Source organism: Jaculus jaculus, chromosome 5 (assembly GCF_020740685.1).
Source record: "Jaculus jaculus isolate mJacJac1 chromosome 5, mJacJac1.mat.Y.cur, whole genome shotgun sequence".
Lineage (NCBI taxonomy): Eukaryota > Metazoa > Chordata > Mammalia > Rodentia > Dipodidae > Jaculus > Jaculus jaculus.
The window spans coordinates 133,266,477-133,290,653 of NC_059106.1; the positions used below are offsets into that span (position 1 = coordinate 133,266,477).

The following is a 24,177-nucleotide window of genomic DNA, read 5'->3' on the forward strand; positions in this document are numbered from 1 at the left end:
CAAGGATTTGACCAGAGCTGACCTCCAGAAAAAGTATAAGATACATTATGTTTTAATCTTCCAATTCAGGAGCCATCACAGATACTTCTGCCACAAGCACCATAGAGAGCTATCCCAGTACTACACACTGCTGTAGAAAAGATCAGTGAAACTAAAGGTCTGGTCATTGAACTTGCTAAGGAAAGCATCTCTCTGTATCAAAATCTCAATGACAGGGTAAAGGTCAAGCCTCACCTCTTCATGAGCACCGCTTTGGAGGGTCTGCTCTCCACCTCTGAACTTTCACTGTGTGTTAAATTGTCTCAAAGTTACCAATTGGTTCATCTTTTTGCTTTCTTCGATACTTTTACTGACAATACCTTTGCAACTTCACATTCTATAGAAAGCAGGAAAGTGCAACTATATGCATTAGATGAAGACAATACAAATTAGTAATCAAGAGAACCCTTCATGTACCAGGTTTCTTGAGTTCAGATCTAGCCAGCTACATATTATGAAACACGTGAGCTTGTACAAATTACAAAATATCCATGACTCTTATTTGTGAAATTATGAACCTAAAATATTCTCCTCCAGGGTCAGCTATAAAGGTTGAGCCAATGATGCCATGGTTCATTTGCCTCACTTGAAAAGCACTTAGTGAAATTCCCAGGAAGTAGGCATATCAGGAACTTTTTTTCTGATGTATTTTATAGACTTTTTTAGCCTTCCCACTCAATAAACTACCTTTCAAAAATCACTCATTCATACAGTAAATATTTATTGAGCTCACATGTAACCCAAGTGTAACTCCAGGTACTGGAAAACAGTCAGCAACAAGACAAGTCTTTAATTCAAAGTTCTTACTCGATAGCAAGGAAGGTGGGAGGCAGAGGAGAATAAGTGGGAAACTAATACAAACATGAACAAAAATGTATGTACACTCTTATATGTCATACCTGTACTCAAACAAGCTATTAGGCAACTATACTTGGTAAAAAGCTAGACACTAACTGTTTTTGTTTCATGTACTACATTTTGGAATTTCAGCATTTGTTTCAAGTGTTTTGTTTCATTTTAGTAATTACTTCAGAGAATGAACAAGAAAGTCCTCCTGGATTTTAACAATTGTCCTTTACATGGATTTTCTGACGCCCCCACCCACCCACACAGTAAACTCAGGGACTTCCCAGTGACATTAAAGAAAAGTCCTGGGCAGGAGAGATGGCTTAGTAGATAAGGCACCTGCTTCCACACCCTAAGGACTCATGGTCAACTCTCCAGGTCCCATGTAAGCCAGATGCACCATGTGGCACAAACGTGCAAGGTCACTCCTATGCACAGGGAGTCACACACTTCTGGAGTTCAATTTCGGTGGCTAGAGGCCCTAGCCCGCCACTTCCCTAGCACACGCTCTCTTTTGTATAAAAAGAAAACAAGAAAAGTTCTGACTTGACACTCAGCTACACTGTCAGTACTCAGTCTTACTGACATTCGTTACCACAGGAACATCACACTACAAAGTAGGGCAGCATTTATTCAGTAAACTATGGATTGATGACGCTCTTCCTTGTAAATTTCAGCTATTAAGAGTTAAGTCTGGGGCCTGACAAGATGGCTTAGCACTTAAGGTGCTTGCTAAAAAGCCAAAGGACTCAGGTTCAATCCCCCAGTACCTATCTAAACCCAGATACCCAAGGTGGCTCATGTGAGTTTGTTTGCAGTGGCTAGGAGGCCCTGGTATGCCCATTCTTTCCATCCGTCCATCAATCCAGTACCCATCTATATATGTGTATATATATATACCATCCATCTATATATGTATATATATGAATAGATGGGTGATACATATATGTATGTGTGTGTGTGTGTGTGTGTGTGTGTGTGTGTGTGTGTGTATCCATCCCTCCCTCCAATAAATAAATAACAGTTAAAAACATAATTCAATCTGGGCTACTGAGACGGCTTAAGCACTTTATAAATGAAGCTACAAAATCTAGAACATGGTCATTCATCTTTTCATTTTTAGGATTATTTTTCTTTTATTCCATTTGATTATATTGATACTTACAAACTTTTCACTGTGCTACTAATTCATACCTATTGGGTCTCTAATGTTCTTAAACTCTGTTTTGGTGTATAATTCACCAGCTTGTATTATGCTACCACACCACATCTGGCAATGTGCACAGGGAAATGCAACCCAGTGAGGATCACAGAAACAAAGAATGGATGTGTAAGCAGGAGAGAAAGGTGAGTAGAAATCAATGACTGAACTAAAATGCCACATTGTTCGTGTCAACTCTCCTTCCAGAACTGATTGAAATGTGTTAGGTTTAAAGAGCAAAATTTGTATCCTTGACTTGAAGATAAAACACCTGCCAAAGGTTCTATACCTTCCTGGTTGTACTCACTCCAAATAATGGCTGTTACTAACCTGAAAATAAGTATACTTCTTAAAGTTAAATGAGGGCTGGGGATGTAGCTCCGTAGTGGGAAGCTGGTCTAGCATGTCCAAAGCTCTAGGACTAATCTGAGTACCAATAAGAAGAATGAAAAAACAATGATGTGAAGATTAAAATTGCAAACTGATAAGATCTCAGTATGGAAAGGCTTACTGCTGACAACAGTGGTATGCAGACTAGAATGGCCTGGACAAGTTGGTACAGTTGCCCACAGCAGGGAATAAGTTGAACCAGAGATTAGTTTGCCTCTAGAGCAACTGGGGTAATTATTTCCAAAAATAGAAAGGAGAAACATGAAAACGTCCACTGAAGTGAAGTAACACCTAAGAGTATTTTTCTTTTTTTAATTGCCAATTTGCAAACAGTTTGAAAATATATTTTGATCATATTCCCATCCCATTTACTATGCTTTGTCCCCATTCCAATGGATCCCTTCTTTTCTAAATATGTTATTTTTTGAGAGAAATAAGGAGAGGGATGGAGGACAGGCATGTTGGGGCCTCCAGCCACTGCAAACAAACTCCAGACATGTGACACTTTGCACACCTGGTTTATATGGGTACTAGAGAATCTAACCTGGGTCATTAGGCTTCATAAGCAAACACCTCAACCACTAAGGCATCTCTCCAGCCCTGGACCCCTTCTTTCCAACTAATCCCTCTTCTATTTCAATGACTATTTTGCCCCATCGTCCATGACATGTTGATGGCCCAATATTGTACAGGAATTGTGCACCTGCTATCACTGCCACTTTGAGTCTAAAAAACAGCATTTTAAAACACTTCTCCCCATCTCGAGGATCTTACATTCTTTCCACCACCAGTTCTGCAATGTTCCATGAGCCTTAAGAGACGTAATTGAGATGTCTCAATCGTGCTGAGCACTCAACTGTCACATCTTCTCTATACTTTGACAAGTTTCGGGTCTCCCCACTAGTCACTACCATCAGCAAAAGGAAGATTGTTGTGACCAAAAGACAGCAGAGACTAATGAATCAAGAACACAGCTACCTTTTCTGAAGGACCCAAAGACCTCAATGGCCACCTCACAACCTATCTTTGCAGGCTTCACTTCTCCATGAAGCTGTTGGGCTCCTCAGAGTATGAGTTTAAGAAACATAACTACTAAATGCTAATTTAACCCTTAATAACTCTTCGGAGGAAAATGGCACGGAGAGATTGGGATCCATGGACACAGAGCAAATAGCACAGCCATATATTTTCCTTAAAGAAACCACACAGCCTATTTCCAAGTATGTATTTATGTTCTAAAATGCAGTCCTTGTAGGAGGAGGAGGAAGCTGATATAGCCAATGTGCCAAGCAAAATTTAAAACAGTATCCAACATCAATGAGAGGCCACTAAAAAAAATACAAACAGCCAAATGAAACTTTGGGAAATCCAGCTCATAACACATACAAAGGCTGTATTCTGTATGGATAAGTTTCATGGGACTGTTCTTCAGTGAATAACAGTAAGGATTTTTTTAGCTACTATGCATAAATATGTTGGGAACAAAGTCAAACTACTCAAAAATGATGTGAAATTCATTCAGTTTTAAGGATAGGAAAACATTGCAGTATTTGCGTGAGGTGTGGGAGACACGTAGCCCAAATGTGCTCCATGGGTTAGTAACTTGAAGCAGGAATTCACTGAGGAAAAGTGTGAGGAGCATACAAGACAGAGTGTTGAGCAAAACGCATTGTGAGACACATTTGATATAATAGTCATATGATTAACAAACTGTCACATCAAATTTTTCTGTAACGTGGGAACACTTTGACACTTTATATTTTTAAAACTGACATTTTGATTCATTACCATAAATAGCATTTTAGGTTAAATATTGTGACAAGGAACAGATCATATAGATATACATATATATGCACTCTATATATTATATCTACACATTTTCCAGCTCTGAAACATTTTGTAATACATGAAATCTTTTCCAACATTAAAAGTTTGGGCCAGTGTATAAACAGTCTACTTGATTCCTGGAGTACCATTGCTTTGGCAAGAACGTAGATGGACATTCAGCATTCCAGGAAACATCTATGAAATACAGGGATTTCTTAACTAAAAGGGTGGCTTTGGAAGAGTTTCTGAGTAAGCCTGTGAACCCCCCACAAAGTGTTTTATAAAGGTTGTTTCAATTTATTGCACTTGAGTTCATAAATTCACAGTAACATATATACATAGCAAGAACTTTTGTCTTCAGAGTATTCCCAGTCTGCTTTAGAAATCCACATATTAAGAAATGCTAAAGCAGGGCTGGAGAGATGGCTTAATGGTTAAGGTGCTTGTCTGTGAAGCTTAAGGACTCAGGTTCAACTCCCTAAGCCCCGTGTAAGCCAGATATACAAGGTGGCTCATGTGTCTGGAGTTCATTTGCAGTAAATAGAGGCCATTATCTCCCTTCCCCCACCACTCTCTCTCTCTCCCTTTCTGTCTCAAATAAAATAAAGAAATTCTAAAGCAAAAGTTACAAGTTCAAAGTCATTCCCTCCTTTCTTACTAATATAGTAAATAAGATGTTCCCACTTCCTACAATTTCTGCGTTAAGCAAACTATGTCCATCAGTAGTAGTCTATGAAATTTATAAAGTAAGACAGGCTTTCTTAAAAGAAACATAGTGTTTAATTTCTTTCTAATACTAAAACTTCCTCACAGTTGACTCTACATGCAAGTCCAAAACAAAAGAAAAACCATTTCTCTCTTCCTCAAATATTTGTCTCAGTTCAAGTTTTACTTTGTTAATTCCAAAGTTAGTGTGTACTTACAAATTATGAAGATTTTATAAAGGCAATCATCTCATCACATATGCATAACTGCACAGGCACAACCAGAAGCACAGGTATAAGGCACACCAACAGACCAACAGGCATAGGTATCTGTGTGTTCTGTTTCTCTGTGGATATTACTGGTTCCACTCACCTTGCTTAAGCCCCTGGGAAGGCACAGAAAGAAACATGGGATCTCTATATGACAAGATAAGACACCTCCTACAGATGAGCTGTGCTTCACCGCTGAAATTTAAATTAGGTACCAGTGATCTTTCTGAGCACATTTTTTAAAAGGAAATAATAAAGGAACACTGGTCCATATTTATGACTTCTTAGAAAGGATGGAAACATCATCAATAAAACTCATCCACAACCTATAAAACTCTGGAAAGTTATAATGGGTATGATATAATAAATACAGCAAAGATTGAGATAAACCTACAAAGTAATAGTCACCCAAAATCTGAGCTTTAGCAGTGACATTCAGAAAACCCTACATCCTTCTACAGTCAAGTAAACGGTTTTTCATTCATCACAAAATTAAAAAATCGTTTAGAGAAAAAAAATCCCCTTCTTCCATATTATCTATTCCCCAAACTGATCAAAGTTAAAGACATCTTACAAGCCATTTCAAACGTTGTTCAGAATCAGAGAAATTAAATTAGTGATAGAAATAAAGTATTTTCCCTTCACTTAGGAAAAACTAGCTGAGAAGTGTTGTCCAGAGCATAGTAATTTACTGTTTGAACATGGGTCTTGTACTTTGCCAAACTCATGCTTAGGTCACAACCTCCAAAGACTGGGGACTTCAGCAGGAGCCTCATGCCCTGTTGAAATGGGAACACCTCTAAGTGTTAGGGAAGAGCAATTATGAGTTCCAAAACTGGAGACAAGAGAGCCAGATGAACACAAATTACCCAGCATATACTATTTGAGGGGAATTGGAGTGCGTTATTTCAATTTCATTTTGTTCATTATAAAATGCAGATTAAATATATATTGAGGGCTGATGAGATGGCTCAACAGTTAAAAGCACTTGCTGTCAAAACCTGATGACCCAGATTTGATTCCCTGGTACCCACATAAAGCTAGATGCACAAAGTGGTATGTGTGTGGAGGAAGCCCTGACATACCTACATTCACACTCTTCCTCCCTCCTTCCCTCCTTCTCCCTCTCTTGCTCACTCAGCCTCTTTCTGTCTCTATAACATATGAAAATATTTTAAAAAGACAAAAAAATATTGGGTGTGAGGGGTGTTAGCCATTGTGGCTGGCAGTGGCCAAGGGCGGATGAGGCACATCCAGGATTCTGTCTTAGACCGTGGCGCTCTACTTCTGCAACACCTGCCAAAGGAGTTCTTGTGGGGAAAGGTGCTTTTGGTTTTTCATCAGGAGGAAACAAAATTTCATTGTCGAAGTCTCAGCATCCACAGACCTGGTGAGTCCAGTACCTCTGGACTTCTGGGTAAGAAGGCTGCATAGGAGTCCCACCAAACCAGCCTAGGGAGGGATTCAAGCAAAACCACACCAAAATAAACTTTTCTTCCAAAAAGTGAAGGTTTTCCAAAAGTTATAGGTTTTTAGTCAGCTGCAACAGAGAAGCAGGAGAGATCAAGATCTACCAGAAAGGAGGGAACCAGCCCGAGCCGCAGGCCCCTATGACCACCTGGCCCAGTTCCAAGCTGCAGGAACAGAGACCAAAACAAGATTTCCCAGCCTCAACAGCAAGGTCAAGAAACTTGAAAGGTAGACAGCAAAGACCAGTTGAAGGGGATAGAGGATGTACCAGCTGAGCAGTTCCAATGCAACTGCCAGGCTTCCTTCACTTTCCCAATCCCCAACTGTCCTAAGTGGGAAGCTCCAGAAAACTCATTCAGCCCCCAGTGCAGGGCAGCCAGCACAGCTATTCACAACACCAGACGCGCAGCACATGGAGGGACCAAGGTGGGCACTAAGCATCAGTGAGATTGGAAGCCACCCCAAATGGTAATGAGGCCAACTGACAAAAAAAAAAAAAAAAGCAGGTACATAGGCCTTCACTGGAAGTGCTAATCTCTTTTTCCATGCCAGGGCAGGTTGTGGGTTACATATTCTTGGTTGGCTTTTCATTCTCAATTAAGCTGCATTTGGGGTTTGACTATTGTTGCCATTGATGCTTTCAGATTTATAGGGCCTTTGTCGTCTTCTTCTGTCATTTTGGGGGGCAGGGCCTGATTCAGACCCAGGCTGACCTGGAACCCATTTCAGAACATAAATCTCAACCTCCCAGATGACAGGATTAAGGGTGTAGAGCAACACACACCCTTAGTGTTTATGGCTTTATAAAATTATCTGTTTGTTTCAATCCCAACACTTGCATTTTCAGTGCTGGTTTTTATTGAATGTGTATATTGCTTATTTGAATTTTAGAATTTTGCCAGTAAATTGCCCCACCCAACCCACTAGAATACATAAATAGCAGGCAAACTCGACACCTAGGATTGCTTCTGCACTTGGATAAGAGTCCAAGAGCTATACTTGGCACCTTAAACTCCTGCTCTGAAGGTACATCAAGTTGCATTCCAAAGTCTAAGAGCACTGCAGACGATTAGGAAAAAACCCCCAAATTAAATCAATTCAGGATGCAAAATTGGCTACATTAAAATACAAGTAACACAAAGAATCTAGACAATGCAACCCCACCAAAAGTAATAAATCCATCAGAAATGGCCCGCAACGAGGTGCCGTACAATGCACCTGTCCAGACAGAAATTGGCCTCGGTATCCACAACCTCACAATGCCTAGCAATACTTTCCCAAGACCCTCATAATAGGAGAAAAAGATAACATTAAAATAAAACAAGACTAATGGCGAGAGGGAAGGAATATGATGGAGAGTAGAGTTATGAAGGGGAGGGGAGGGAATCATGGTTTATGGTCTAAGTACAGAAGTTGCCAATATTCATAAAAATATTAAATATATGAAAATTAATTAGAATATACAAAATCTGGAAATCTGAACTGATGAGGACACGTTTCCAAAATCTTAATTTGCCCACTTTCAATAACAAAGTGAGAGGCCATCTGAATTCAACTAAGCTAAGTCAACAAAACTTTGCTGTAGACATCCTAACCTGCATGGTCAGGTAGTTGCCATGGAATGTGGCTGAACAATGAGAAGGGAGGCAAGGAAGAAAGCAGAAAATTCATCCAAATCCCACTTTTTCCCCTGAGGACCCTACACTTCCATGCTATGGAAGATACAGCATTTCATGATTGAACTTTAGAAAGAATACCTGACATTCTATAAGAATGAACAAAATAAAGAATTGATAACAAGTGGCACCAGTGGAAGTTTGTGATGAGGTATCATGTGGCACCAGGAAATGGCCCAGCTCAACACAGACCATGACACAGCTTTCCTGCCAATATGCGCATTCACTGGCTATGTGGAATTTGACTGGAAAGCTCTGCCTGATACATTTCTGAAATGGGTACTGAGTCCTAAATAACACCTCAGGATTTATTCCTCATCTAAGTCCATTTGTGTTGACTCCAAGTGTCTCAGACTGTGTACTTCACAAAAAAACAGTGGTTTGTTTTGGCTCATGGTTCTTGGGAATTTCAACAACATTACATCATCATCTGTGAGAGACTTTGTGCTATGTCATCTACTGGTGGAAGGAAGAAGGGCAAGAGAGCATGAAAACAAGACAGCAAAAGAGCAACATTCATTTTGACAGAAAACCAGTTCCAGAGACAACCAACCCACTGCCACAACTATAGCATTAACCCTTTCATTACAGCAGAGGCCTCATTGTTTCTTCACCTAGAGAAGGCCCCACTTCCCAACACTCTTGCATTGGGGAGATACATTCAAACCATTGTGTCCCCTACATTTCCTCTACATGGAGCTATTTCTCACCCCCCCCCCTTTTAATTAACCTTTTCTGCCAACTACTAGGGACGGTAATGGCAATCAACAACCTTCAGGGTTGAAGAAAAGAGAGAAGCAGGAATCAATGTGAGAAGTTGAAAATCTCCTGGCTGAGAATCAGAAGACATGACTTCCCATCCCAGAAGTGTATTTAACTTAGTCTTCAACCTTGATCAAGTCACTTCTTCTCAATGGGCCACAGTACGCTCAGACGTCCAGTGTTAGAGGATATTTAATGCTCAAGCACTCGATTTCTCTGTCCTCCAGTTTCCAAGTGACAAAACTAGAGGCTCACCAGTCATACAAGTCATGATGAGGCACTGACATGACCACATCAACAGTTTCTATTGTGGGGAAGGTCAGGGACTCCTTCAGAAAATAGCTGATCTAAACAGAGCCTAGGAAGTACCATGGCAACACTGCTCAAGAGCTGCCAAAGGTAGGGAGGAAAGGCAGCCAATATGCGTGTGCAGCTGCCACACTTCAGAGCGGCACGCAAACCTCGTTAATATTATCTTGCTTAATACCCAGCCCCATGGATCATAAGCTATTTTTACTGTGTGTTTAACAGATTTGTGCATTGTCTTCCCTGCTAGCATGTCCAAAGTCCAGTACAAGAGGCTGTGTCATGAAGACCCTTCAAGACCTGAAGCCACCCAGGATTAACTCAGGAGGAAGAAGCAGGGGAAGCAAAAGAAATGGAATAAAAATAAATACAAGAGAGGAAAAGGAGAGAATAAGAATAAAGCAGCACGTCCTATTTCTCCAAAGACTCAAAAAGGTATGTGTGGAGAACAGGCAGGGAGAACTTAGTCCTCCGTTTCAACCTGGTTACCACAGGCCTGTGCACCTCAATTCTGACCATAACCTCTTCTAGTTCTCACTCATCCCCACATAAGTCTCTTAGTCACACATGCTATTCCACTGAACCTTATGCTCATGTTCTGGAAGTTAAGTACCTACCCACTACATAGTACTTCTCCACGTATAAGCAACAGTTTTTTGTTTGTTTGCTAAATGTCCTATTTGCAAGCAGCAGTCTACCTTGTGCAGAAATGAGAATCCTGGATTTTCATTGGTCAACCTGAGCAGTATGATAGCATCCAACACAGGGCCTGGCACACATAAGATACTGAATAACTGCTTATTTTCATTTGTTCGGTACAGCATTAGTACCACCTTTAATACAGGATTCCTCATGGTCTCCACAGACAGAAGATGCACATCCAAGGCCAGCTAAGTGGTACAGGGTGACTCAGATACCAACCACTTCTCTAAAGCTTGATTGGATGTGAGCACCAATCTTATACATACCCACAATCAGGTAAGTAAATCGAGTTAGGGCATATCTTCCCTGAGAGCAGGGCTGCCCAAAACAGATCATTTGTAAGTTCTTTTTCAGTTCTGAAATTCTGAAAGCCACAAATCCATCTCAGATATGAGCAAGGAGCCCACGGAAAATCTGTCGAAGGACATGCTCCTGCAGGCTGCTTTGATGAGCACTATCTCTCATAAATTATGCCAGGGAATTAATTCAGAGAGGCAGAATGATGTCCTGGATACCATGGAGAACAGGAAAGGGTAGAAAGTAAAAGTTGGCCAAAACAAACAAAGAAAACCCCTGCAATCTATAAAGTTGAGCCAGATGTGATGGTTTGTGTGTCCCAGGTACTGGTAGGAGGTTGAGGCAGCAAGTTTGTTTGAAGACCATCCTAGACAATATAGGAAGACTCCGTCTCTGAATTAAAATACAGGGGTAGAGAGGACTGGGGAAATGGCTCAGTGGATAATGTGGATAGCGTGTACAAGAATATGTACCTGAGTTCCAGATACCTGGGACCCATGTACAGCTCAGCTGGACAATGTATTACATATGTCTGTTACCCCAGCATGGACCTAGGGCAAGGAAGGAGGTCCAGACAGAAGAATCAGAGGGAAGCTCGTGGGCCAGATAGCATGGTAAATCGTAAGAGGCCCTGCATCAAACAAGGTGGAAAGGAAAGATGAGGATAGGCATGCAAGAGTTGTCCTCCAACTTGCACACGTGAGCTACAGCCTACACACTCACACATGTATACACAGGCACCACACACACACAGCAAAAGTCAAATCCAGAAAAAGGCATAGGACAATTCCCTAGGTAGAGGGATGAATACTGGTCCCTCAGACAGGAAAAGGATAGCAAAGACTAATGAAGGGCACTGTGCTTTGTGAAGGTGAGTCCCTCACAATGGAAGAGCAATAAACCTTTGTGGTTGTAAAATTTCTTATTAGTTTTATGTCTTAAGTCCCTTTGACATCCTATGATTCAAGGACAAGTTTAGAATGAGGACCATCCTGCCACTTTCCATTGAAATACTATGTGAATAGCAGGAAAAACAGTAAACAGGACACACGTGTTCGAGGCTTACTCCACTAGCAATATTCCACTACTAGGGTCGAGCTAAGTGGCTTCTTTTGCCATAGGAGACACTGCTTAGAATGCAAGCAGCAGTCGTTCATTCTACTCAAGTGCCACCTTGCCAAAAATCTCCAAGCTGCAGGGGAGAAGGGCTTGGTAAAGAAACAAACAACTGTTCTTAACGATACATTTATGTTCTAAACTCGTCTCACATTCACCTGCTCCAGGGTGCTATCTCAAGCAGCTTCTGCCTTGTCTGCCAGAGATTAACTCCTCAACTCCTCACTCCATTGGCGGTGGTCTCCTCGACCCCTTGCGTTGCTCCATCAGAGGTGGTCTCTTCAACCCATTGTATTACTCTGTCAGATGTGGTTTCCTCAACCCTTGTATCACTCTGTCAGAGGTATGGTATTATTCTATTAAAATACCATTATGTATCAATTCAGTGCTATTCCCCAATTATGTAAGAAACTTCCAAGCAAAAAAAAAAAAAAAAAGTCATTCCATTGTACCACTCCCTATGGTATCACTGAACTCACACAATACACTGAAACTTTACTAGACCTAGATTAAATTCTATTGCTAACTCTGTCTCCTTCAGCACTTGTAAATCAGGTGGCTTTCTCAGTGTTAAGTAAATGCTTGCAAACTCATCTTAAAAATCCTGGTTTTCTGACACTCAGTGAGTACCTTATAAAATATACCATGTTGCCCTTAACTTTTAAAAGCCCACAAGGGTACAGTCTCAAGACCACAGAAAAATATTTCTAACTACCTCCAACCCCACTCAAATGACAAATTATGCAAATAAGGGGAATATATATATAAAGGGAATAAGAGGAAGAACCAAGGGCAAAGACTACAAATTGGATACCCAGCCTTATCTGTGAACAAAGGAGCAATAGTATCACTATGCTACTTTAAAAGAAAGAAATCTTCAGTGGAGAAATTCAGTGTCTATTTAGCACTCATTGGGAAAACCTGATGGAACATGGATATTCCAGGTCCACTACTGCCTTGTAAGGTACCGTTTGTGGCAGTGTGGTTAAGTGCTGGGCAGACCAACTCTCAACACTTGCTTCTCATGTGGAAGAGTCGTTCACTCTACTGTGAAGGATTAGAGACATCTGGAAACAAGACCCACAGCAGCAACTTCCAGCAAAGGTTTTATACCTAGTAGACCCTCAAGAAATGTCTGAATGGACACACAGTGGTAAGATTTATGAGATGGAACTGTGTAACTCCAGAGGCAACCCAAGGCACATATCAGATGGGAATATTTTTTTAATCCTTCAGACAGACAAGGACTCAGATGCCAGCGCACGTAGCGATGGCCCCAGCCAGACAGCAAAGGCATATTGGCACTACTGTAACTTGTCCATCCACCAATATGCTTCACACACACACACAAAAGCACCCATATGCTTTCTTTTAGCTCCCATATGCTTTTTTAGCAAGGAAACTAAAATATTTCATTAGTTTTGAGTAATTAATAATTACTTATTTCACAATAGTCACCCTCATTAAAAAATGAAAATAACTGATTAAGCTGCAGGATGCTGGCTTTCAGCTCATGCTTTTTAATTTTTTTAATCTTCCCATCTAGGAATTGAATATTAAGAAGAAATCAGTTAATGTGGAAATACTCACATTTTAAAGAACAAAACTTTACCATAACCACCACCCATCATTCCTCTTTACTGGGACACTGTGCATTAATAAAAAGAATATGGACTTTGGTTTCTGAAAGCCTTGGAATCCCGTCTAGTTTGGCCCTATGAATAATACTTCTGAGGAAATGAAGGATGTTGAAATGATAAGGCCTGCTGGATGCCCTTAGCCTATTCCTCTACTATTCCCAGGAGGTAACTTCAACATCTTGCCCCAAAGAATGCTGACAGTGAGCCAAACATGGCCAGCAATCTGTGGCGAAGAATCTTAAATTGTGTCAGGCCTGAAAGAATGCTCCTCAAACTCTAATGAGCATGTGAACTACCCTGGATATTGTTAAAATACAGATTCTGATTCAAGAAACCTGGAATATATTCTGGGATCTGCTATTTCCAATAGCATGGATGCTACAGGAGCAAACTCTGAGAGGCAAGCACCTAAAAATTATCAAGATGAACTCAGGAAAGAGAACATGTAAAAATAAGACAACTGTCTCTCTCTTATTAAGCCTGAGGGTTCCTAATCGCATACATGGTAATACATCATCTCATGTAACCTCACAATAATGTTGTTATTAGGATATAATTTCCCTTTAACATCTCCAGGAACATGTAGCTAATAATGCTGAGCTCCAAATCCAGGTATGTAAGCCTAGCAGTGTGAATCTGAGCCACTGGGAGACAAACAGGAGATATTCCTGTAGATCACTGGTCCGGGAGTCTGATTCTTCTGCCACCATTCCCAAGGGGCTATTAACCTGCTGCCTGAATTTCATAAGTTGCAACCTTTCTATTAGCCTCTGTTCCCCTACCTGTACGAGTCAACCTGTGAGACCCCTTCTATCTCAAAACTGCCTTTCACTCTCCTGGCTCCAATAAACACTCCCAATGGATCACCAGTACTTAGTGTTAGCATCACACATGTGGAAGTCATTATGATTTGGCAGAATCCAAATTCTAGCTGTTCACATCTGGAATTGTGCTGGTCTATGCATGGTCAGAAATCTATCTCTTTTAAAAATCCCACGCTCAATATACTGTGGGGGGGAGGGGAGCTGGAAGAACAGATTCCCCAAAGCATTAAAATTCCAGTTCAGTCAAAAACACAGTCTAATCAGGACACTATGATCCTAACTACTTTGCTCCCTCTCAACTCACATACTAAGAAAACCAGCCTGATGGAAGGTTCAAAAACAAGGAAAAACCTATGAATTAGTTATGCATCTATAGAGTTGCTTGACATTTCTCATTTTGCCTTCATGACTAGGTAAGAAATTAATTAGTAAGTGATCACATAAGTGATTCAGAATGTGGATCCATTTCTTGACCAAAGTCTCACAGCAATCACTGTTCTTCTCTGGGGCCCATTTGCCATTCCCCACCAGGGAATTCTTGAGTTTATGAACTTGTTTCATATGCAATGACATATCTGGAAGTAGTCAGATTTTGGAACAGCTCCGAATTTAAACCCAAACATTGTTATTTATTAGCTGCATGACTTTATCAAATTAGTTAATGTTCCTGAGCTTAGACCCTTTATTATTATATAAACAAATGATGAAACAAAATTTTCTATTCTATGACAATGAGTAAAATAATATAATGTATGAAAATGTTAGTACCCAGCAGACACTTGGTTAAAATGCATTTAGTGAATGAATTGATAAGGCAAGCAAAATAAAAACTGTAATATGGAAACCTCACCTAACAGACCTGCACATGCCAATGTCCAGAGTCATGCTAAGTGACACTGACAGGACAGAACAGATGAACTGTGAGAATCCTCTCTCCTACCCAAATATACATCCATACTTGTGATCTCTCCTCTTTCTTTCTGTCTCTGTCATACAGAGAGAGAAAGAGACCTGTCAAATAGCCGGACAATTTTATTTAATGAAACATGGTTAAGAGATGCAAAGATCTACCTAGAAAGCATAAATAGTGGAAGCTGCAATGACGACTCTACCCAAGCTAGAGAGCGCCCTAAACCCAAGACATCGCATGGCTACAAACCTGCAGAAAGCAAACTTAAGGAAACTGCAGACTCACGAATATCAGAGTTGGGGCAACCCATCAACATCACCAATTCTGCCCACAGGACCCCACATCACTGATGCAAAACCCAAGGCTTAGGGAAAAGTCACCAAAAATTCATTAGAACCAGGATTTGAACCTTTGACAGTATAATGAATTCCAATTTCTGAACCCATGTACTATAAGGCTTATGCTAAGAGCTAAAGTGAAGTGATCTCATTTTTCTACCCCACAGATACTGACTGAATACCTTTTTCTATGAAGTTTGGGGTCCCATGGAAACATGAGTTCAGTTTCATCAAAAATAATATCAACTGCTTCTCTCTCTCTCAGCACAGTCCCATAAGAACAAGACAGAACAAAGGTCTAAAAAGCTGGAAGGCTCTACGAACAAACCTTGAGTAGCCCCAGAAACTAAAGAATTGCATTGTGCTGCATTAGTTGTCCATCTCCCATCCTCATCCATTCCCCTTCTTGTCTTCTCTTCTTTAGTTCCCAGTGCTGTGTAGTCAACAGCCACCTAGGAGCTCAACCTCAATAACTTATAACTCACTGCATGGGAAAGGGGGAGGAAACTGTGGAGGGGAGCAGGGTGGGCATGATCCACAACTTCAGAGAGAAGTGCAGGGGAGCCACCCTCTCCTAATCAACAGTGCCACATGTACAGGTAAACAGTGAGGGTGCCTGCAGTCCACTGTGCATTTATGCTACAGGTAGTATAATCTAAAAGACCACACTTCTCATGCTGGGCAGCAGGGGTGGGGGGAGATGGAATAAGACACCCTGGAGAAAGATGTTTGTCAAGTAAAGATGTAACAATGGGGTCAAATAGAATTTCAGCCCAGGATTGGCCACCAATAAACTAGACAAATTGGATTTCTATGCTTACTCCAAAAAACTTTAGTTATATTGAGTCTTAAAATGACCCTTGTCCTAGGATATCCTGACCTCTCCTTACAGGTTAAGTCATATCACAGCATTCACCTGCTCTTAATGGCTTCAAAAAGCAAATGAACCAAAAAAAAAAAAAAAAAAGAAAAGAAAAGAAAAGAAAAGAAAAGAAAAAGAAAAACAAGCCGGGCATGGTGGCGCACGCCTTTAATCCCAGCACTCGGGAAGCAGAGGTAGGAGGATCGCCATGAGTTCGAGGCCACCCTGAGACTACATAGTGAATTCCAGTTCAGCCTGTGCCAGAGTGAGACCCTAACTGGGAAAAAAAAAAAAGCAAATGAATTGACCAGATCCTCTGAAGATGTCATAAAATAGGGGAAGGTGAGCTTCCTTCCTAACTTTAGATTGCATGTTGCTAGGGAAATGGAAAACCAGGTATCCAATGTCCAGGCATAGGATATATCATTCCAATCACTAAGAGCTCTTCTGGCTGGTCAAAGATAAAAGAGCTAAGCAAAAGAATAAATATTTGTATGCATAGCTCTTTGGTAGAGCCATAGAGTTTTGGAAATATAGCCAAAAATGGAGGAGGGACAAGGTAGGAAATAAAGCCTCAGGTATTAGAATATTTAATAAAAGAAATTCCATTATTAGCCGGTACACCAACATCTACTGGTGTATGTTGAAATGGGCCTCAGATGGAAGATGGCAAAGCCAAGTGACAGACTCAGATGAGAATTATGTTCTCATGGCTTCCAAGTCACATGGCATGTGAAGCATTGTTTCAGCAAACAAAGCAACAAGATTCTATTCTGGTAACTAAGGAAGTCAACTCATGTATAACTACTGCCTATACCTCCACTTCAAGCAACAATGATTGATTAATTTTATTCAAGGCAGACTGGAGCAATTTCTCCAAAATGATAATTAACATTTTACTCCAGAAATACAGATGAGTCCTTGAGAATTAATGAGGTATTATTCATCCCTGCTAATGAATCACTATATGGAAAACAGGAATAACCAATGGTCTTGATGAGGCCAGCAGTCTGTTCTTGTTCTAGCACAGACCTTGACTATTAAAGAACATGAGGTATCAGCTCTAAATAGTAAACAGGGTATACAGTTTCATATTCCATGAAGTACAGCTTTAAATAGATTTGGCTTGGAAGTAGGACAAGGAACACTCTGCAGTTGGTGGAGCAACATGGAAAGCAGAGAAAATTACACTCAGTAAATGACAGCCTGTGACACAACTACTGTCCAATGTATTCATTTAAAATGCTGTGCTTTCTTCACTTCCACTGATACTGATCTTCCAAGATTATCTTCAATTTTTACACCATGCTCCCAGCATATTTGCTTCACCTCCTTCCAAAGGTCACTTGAGAAGTTTTGATCCTTTCCTCCCACAAAATAGATTTTATTCTTACACAGGAGACAAATAAAGCAGATAGACAGAAGACAGACAGAAGATAGATGATAGACAGACAGACGATAGATGATAGGCAGAAGATCAATGATAGATAGAAGGATGATAGATGAGGATAGAGAAATCAATAGATTAGATAGATAAAATTCCTATTTTGTAATTTTTGTGTAATTTTTGGTGACCTTTCAATGTTTTACTAAAACATCCGTTGTATTCTTAAGATGGGGTTCAGCCTGGAAGGGGACATAGTTGAACATTTTTTCAAAGCTTATTCTATCAGAATTTAACAACTAGCAATTAGGGAAATGAAGATGCTATAGTACAGTTTCCAAATGTACAGATCGGATCTCTAAAACAGAAAGTTCGGTTATGTTGATTCTCAAAACCTACTCTGGCTCTGACCTTCTGACCTCTCTTTACAGGCCCTGTGATTTACCCTGGAAAAAAACAAACAGTAGAGGAAACTATCTCTTCTTAATGTTGTTGATGGGAAGTGAGTTTACCAGATCTGCTGGGAAAAAAAAAAAGAACAATGTCATAGAATAGCGGAAGATGGGCTATCGTCCTTTCTGATATGAAACTGCAATATATGCCTACAGCACTTTCTTCTCTGATATATTTGTTCATAAAAATAATGCATTAAAAGGACTAGACAGGGCTGGAGGAATGGCTTAGCAGTTAAGGTGCTTGATGGAAAGCTTAAGGACCCAGGTTTGATTCCCCAGGACCCAGGTAAGCGAGATGGACCAGATGGTTTATGTGTCTGAAACTCATTTGCATTGGCTGGAGGCCCAGGCCCACCCATTCTCTCTCTGCATGTCTGTCTATACTTTCTCTCTCTTTCTCTCTCTCTCTCTTTGTCTAGTAAATAAAGAATACTGGAAGTCCTTTAAAAAAAAAGTTTAGAAGGATATTTTGTAGACTAAAATGGTACAGAAATATTAAAAATAATTGTGTTATGCCTATACTTTAGGTAATAATGCTTTAATTTGTAGGAATGAGAAACTAAGTAAGTATAGTGCCTGCTGTATTTAATTATAAGTTTCTCAGTTCATATGTCACCCACCTGTTTGTTCATCAGATATCTATATTTAGTATATTTGGTAAGCATTACCTTTGAAAATTATGCTAACATAACACCATAATTTCCATTTGACTCTAAATTACTAAGTGTTATGACTGTAAGGCAATACAACTTCAATCTCTTCAGAAGACTTTGCAACTAAAGTCATGTTTGCAGTTCACAGCCATAGCAATAACATCAAAGGATATAACAACTATAAAATAAATGTTTAGAGCAATCTTAATGAGGATACCAAATTTTTGACAATGCTTGCTTCTATAAGGCCAGCCATGAGGAACAGCATATTAACTCATTTACCTGCTTTTGGTGAAGACATCTACAAGATTATGTAGAACACAGTAGTACTCAGTATGAGGACTATGCATCAGCAGCAATGAGAGAAAAACTACACTTAGCAAACTGTTGAACTAAGATATTCCTTTTCTTTTCCACTAGCCTCCATTTTCTTGGGACCTTTGGGATGCTAAGATGAACCCATTCTCTCCACGGATCTCTGACCTTTGCCACTAGTGTGCCAATAGAGTGGCATGAAGATACAAGGAGTCCTGGATTTCAAAAGCCTGGCTCACTCTGTGTTCTTGTGCATTCTTTTTCATGATTAACCTTGGATTCTATTTTGGGGAAATGATTGGTTTGGCAGATAAAAGACAGTGATGAATCCTATTGGCATTTGTTCCATTCTGGGCCACATAAACATGGCAGTACACCCCAGTGAAAGAAACATCCAAAGAGGGAAGGGTGAGGAAACTAGGCAAAAAGTCCTTCTGCCATGAACTAGCTGATGACACAATCAAACAACAGGAAAGAACACCCTACCACATAGCATATTATGGGTGCTCAAATATTCATTAAATAGGAACCTTCCATCGTGCTCACACTCTTTCAATTTCAGATTGAGCTTTAAGTGATTGTAATTTTAAGTGAAAGAGAAAAATTAAGAAGATATAAATGGATGGCATGTAATTCTCTGGGCTATTTCTCACATTTTTGTTGCTCATGAAATGCTAGTGTGTTTCTGCTATTGAGAGTAAGATCAGCCTTAATCATCATTGGCTTAGATGCCTATGAGCATTGGGTAAACATGAAGGTGTCCATCCTTTCTTACCTCGGGCAGCTGCTGGCTCTTGGAATAAACAGTGGACACAAGGCTCAGCCAACTGAACTGCTAGCGTCTGCAAATGAAATGGGCAGAAGTTACTCATTGGCCCTAGGCCCATTTTTATCCATCAGTTATGATAACCTTATTCTGTTATAGTAGTTTCTTATTTTGCAAAACACTTCCACATTTGTTCTCCCACCCCAGAACAACCTGATTAAAAAAAGAAAAGCAGGGGAGAGTATTCTACTCATAGCTGAGAAAGCCAGAAGTTCCCAGAGGGACAGAAAGAACAAGAAGGGCACGAACCTAACGCACATGATGAAGTTCAGAAACATGACAAGGGCTGGCGAGATGGCTCACCAGTTTAGGCGCTTGCCCACCAAGCCTGGTGACCTGAGTTCAATTCCCCAGAACCCACTAAAATAAAAAAGCCAGATTGACAAAGTGGCATATGTGTCTAGAGTTCATCTGCAGTGGCTAGAGGCCCTGGTGTACCTTTCTCTCTCCCGCTCTCTCCCCCTCTGTCTTGTGGAGGCTGGGTAGGAAGATCACTGACTTTGAGGCAAGCTTGAAACTACAAAGTAAATTCCAGGCTAGTCTATATTAGAACAAGACCCTACCTCAAAAAAAAAAAAAAAAGTATGCCACAAATGTAGACATTGTTGTCCTAACTTTACACATGTGGAAACTGATGTTCAGCACTTCAGAGTAACTTGGCACAATACTAACTAGCAGCTCTGCCACTGATGCATAATCTCTCATTTCTACCTTAACTTCTCTTAGGTTACTAGGATAAGGAATACAATCAACTCACTCTCTTGATCTACAAAGTCTTGGTAGAGGAGTAATATTCAAACAGAACCAGCCATTTGATTGACAGGGGATCTGGGAAAAGCACATGAGATTTAAAGATACCAACTTGCCCACTGGCCTTAAAGTTGCTAAGATGGGAATGGACGAATGGCTTAGCAGTTAAAGCATTTGCCTGCAAAGCCAAAGGACCCTGGTTTGATTTTCCCAGGACCCACATTAACCAGATACACAAGGGGGCACACATGTCTGGAGTTCATTTGTAGTGGCTAGAGGCCCTCTCTCTCTCTCTCCCTCCCTCCCTCCCTCCCTTTTTCCCTCCCTCTCTCTGTCTCTCTCTCTCCCCCTCTCCTTTTTCTGTCAAATAAATAAATAAATAAAAAGTTACTAAGATGCTAAACATTTCCTTATATGGAAATGAGGAATATCACAGTCATAGCACATGTGTCCTCAGTTCACCTTTTGAGGGAAAGGTTTTCTTCCTTTATTCTTATCAAAAGAAGTGATATACAAGATGATAGCTGGGATATACAAAATGTGTATGTGCTTAGGAATATTGGAGATGGATAGTTCTGTGATTCATGTTCCTAGTGTAAGAGCACAATAATTTTATCTATGTCAATTATCACTGGACTTCACGTAAAAGTGAACACAAATGTAAAACTTCTGGCCTGAAAGACAAGTCATTCAAAGTGATAGTAAGGGGCTGAAGAGATTGCTCAGTCAAGAAAATGTTTTCCATGCAAGCATGAGGACCGAAGTTAGGGTCCCCAGCACCTACTAAAATACCTGATGTGGCAGCATGTGCATATAACCTCATCTCTGGGCAGGCAGATAGAAGGGTATCTGGGGCTTGTTAGCTAGCTATTCTAGTTAAATCAGGGAGCTCCAGGTTCAACGAGAAATGGTATTAAAAAAAATAGGGACTGGAGAGATGGTTTAGTGGTTGTGAAGCTAAACGACTCAGGTTAGATTCCTCAGGACCAAAATAGGCCAGATGCCTAAGGGGCACATGTGTCCGGAGTTCATTTGCAGTGGTTAGAGACCTTGACATGCCCATTCTCTCTGTCTCACTTCTCCCTCTGTCTCTGCTTGCAAATAAAGAAAAATTTTAAAAAATGAATAAAGGTGGGGAGAAATTAAGGAAAACATGCAATGTTTATTCATTTCTAGCCTCTGCATGCATATACATACATGTGTACCCCCACTCACCTGAACACACGTACACGTGTGTATGCACACCAAACACACCTGAATAAATAAGTAATGAAATAATCAAGTGTCCATTAAATTCCACAAAAGCAATTAGATGGAAGAGTTACTGATGAGTCACACATTTTAAAGAATGTACCTATGGTCGAGCCATAGGTTCAAAGAGATGGAGCTTCTAGCAGAACTGCAAAAGCCATAAAGAATCTGATTTGATATTGATATTGTATTCACACTTATTGAAAAATGTCTCACTAAAATGTTGAATCCTCATTGAGTACTAAAATGATATTAAGACAACATGTTTGTTGACATTTTACAGGAAAAAAAAAGCATCATCTAACACCAAAATCAAGATGCTAATCATGCCTTAACACTGTACTTTATCACACTTTGGGAAATTTTTCATAGCCATTATTTCTGTACTCATCCTTACTGTAATTCCAATAAAACTTCATTGTTCCAACTTTACAAACAGAAACTAAGTTCAATGCTCACAACATTAACATAAGACAGGTAAAAATTTAACCTTGCACTTTGAATCACAAGTTCCTTTCTCATATATGATATAGCCTCCAAATCAGGAGAATGCTATTTGGAAAGATTAACAATAACTTTAGGAAATAGGAAAACAAATATGTAACATCCATTTAAATCTTCAAATATCAAACTATGCCTCACTCAGCAAGATAAATGCCACATGTTTTCTCTCAGGTGCAGAACTTAGATTAAAATAAAAAACACATCAGGGGCTGCAGAGATGGCTTAGCAGTTAAGGCACTTGCCTGCAAAGCCAAAGAACCTTGCTTCGAATCCCCAGGACCCACATAAACCAGATGCACAAGGGGGCACATGCATCTGGAGTTCGTTTGCAGTGGCTGGAGGGCCTGACATGTGCTCTCTCTCTCTCTCTCTGTCTCTGTCTCTCTCTCTCTCTCTGTCTCTCTGTCTCTCTGTCTCTCTGTCTCTCTGTCTCTGTCTCTCTGTCTCTCTGTCTCTGTCTCTCCGTCTCTCTCTCTGTCTCTCTGTCTCTCTCTGTCTCTCTGTCTCTCTGTCTGTCTCTCTGTCTCTCTGTCTCTCTCTCTGTGTCTCTCTGTGTCTCTCTGTCTCTCTCTGTCTCTCTCTCTCTGTCTCTCTCTCTCTGTCTCTCTCTCTCTCTCTCTGTCTCTCTCTCTCTCTCTGTCTCTCTCTCTCTCTCTGTCTCTCTCTCTCTCTCTGTCTCTCTCTCTCTGTCTCTCTCTCTCTGTCTCTCTCTCTGTCTCTCTCTCTCTGTCTCTCTGTCTCTGTCTCTCTCTCTCTGTGTCTCTCTGTCTCTCTGTCTCTCTGTCTCTCTCTCTCTCTCTCTCTCACACACACACACACACACACACACACACACATAAATATAAATAAGGTTTAAAAAAACATGAAAGTGAAAAGTAACTTATTGAGGAACAGGTGCTAATGGGAGAGTATAAGGAGTGGACAGGTGAATCTGACTGAAAAATGTGCCTGCTTTTGGAAAAATACCATGATGAAACTGAAAAAAAAAATATGTTCTGAGTTTTTCCAAAGGCAAAAATTCAATTCTCAAAACACAAATTAATTTTGTTTTGGGTTCTGCCTTAGCAGCAAGTGGCAGGAGAGGAAGATCCTGCACACCTGTGATCGACACAGAACGTGACATGTGACGCTGCAGACACCAAGTGCTGCGGGTGGGTTTAGTATGTACTCTAGCTTGGATCTGCCCAGTGACGGCTCACAGATGCCAAGTCCTTGGACAACATGTTGAAACACAAACCACGAAACCAGAGTCTGCACCAGTGAGTTTGTACGCAATCCTGCATCAAAGCGCTCTCCTTAGAAACGGGGGGAAAGTTGAAGGCTTCTAGCTATGCAGTCCATCACTCCTGTCCACATAACTCGAGTGTCCTGCGTCCTCAGCAGTTCCCGTGTGTTTCACAATGCAGTGAAGTTCTCATAACCCATAAAGACATGGGATGGCTGACAAGTCCCACAGAAGCCAGATATCCTTGGCTGCCTCTGTGTATTTTAGGGCTGCTGACCCACAACTTGGCATGGCTGGATCCTTTGTGAAATCATCTTTCCTCTCCCCAGAAAAAATGTTCTCACCTCCAGAAGCAATTCCTGCCAAAAATAATCTACACAATCAAGCCTGAACTTGCAAAACCTCTATTAGAATATATGCAAAGCAAGACTCAAAAACCTTGCTGAAACTACTATTGCATTATGAGTAATTCCTATTGTATTTTTGGATAAAACAGGACAAAACACATAAAGGCTAGAAAAAAAATAAAATGAGGCAACACAAAATGACAGTCATGGAAAAAAAACAAACCTAGAAAAGCAAGGAAGAACATGGAAGTAGTGCAGACAGACCTGTTTTAATGAGCTTTTCACAA

General features: G+C 40.5%; 1 protein-coding gene across 2 annotated transcripts in view; it reads right to left on the reverse strand.

Annotated features, from left to right (window-relative positions):
* LOC101606456 (LIM domain containing preferred translocation partner in lipoma) overlaps positions 1-24,177 on the reverse strand; it is a 681,167-nt gene that overhangs the window by 478,587 nt on the left and 178,403 nt on the right. For both annotated transcript variants that reach the window (XM_004654280.2, XM_045149850.1), the window contains exon 3: positions 19,763-19,829. The gene's annotated coding sequence lies outside the window, so the exon portion shown is untranslated. The remainder of the gene's footprint in view (positions 1-19,762; positions 19,830-24,177) is intronic.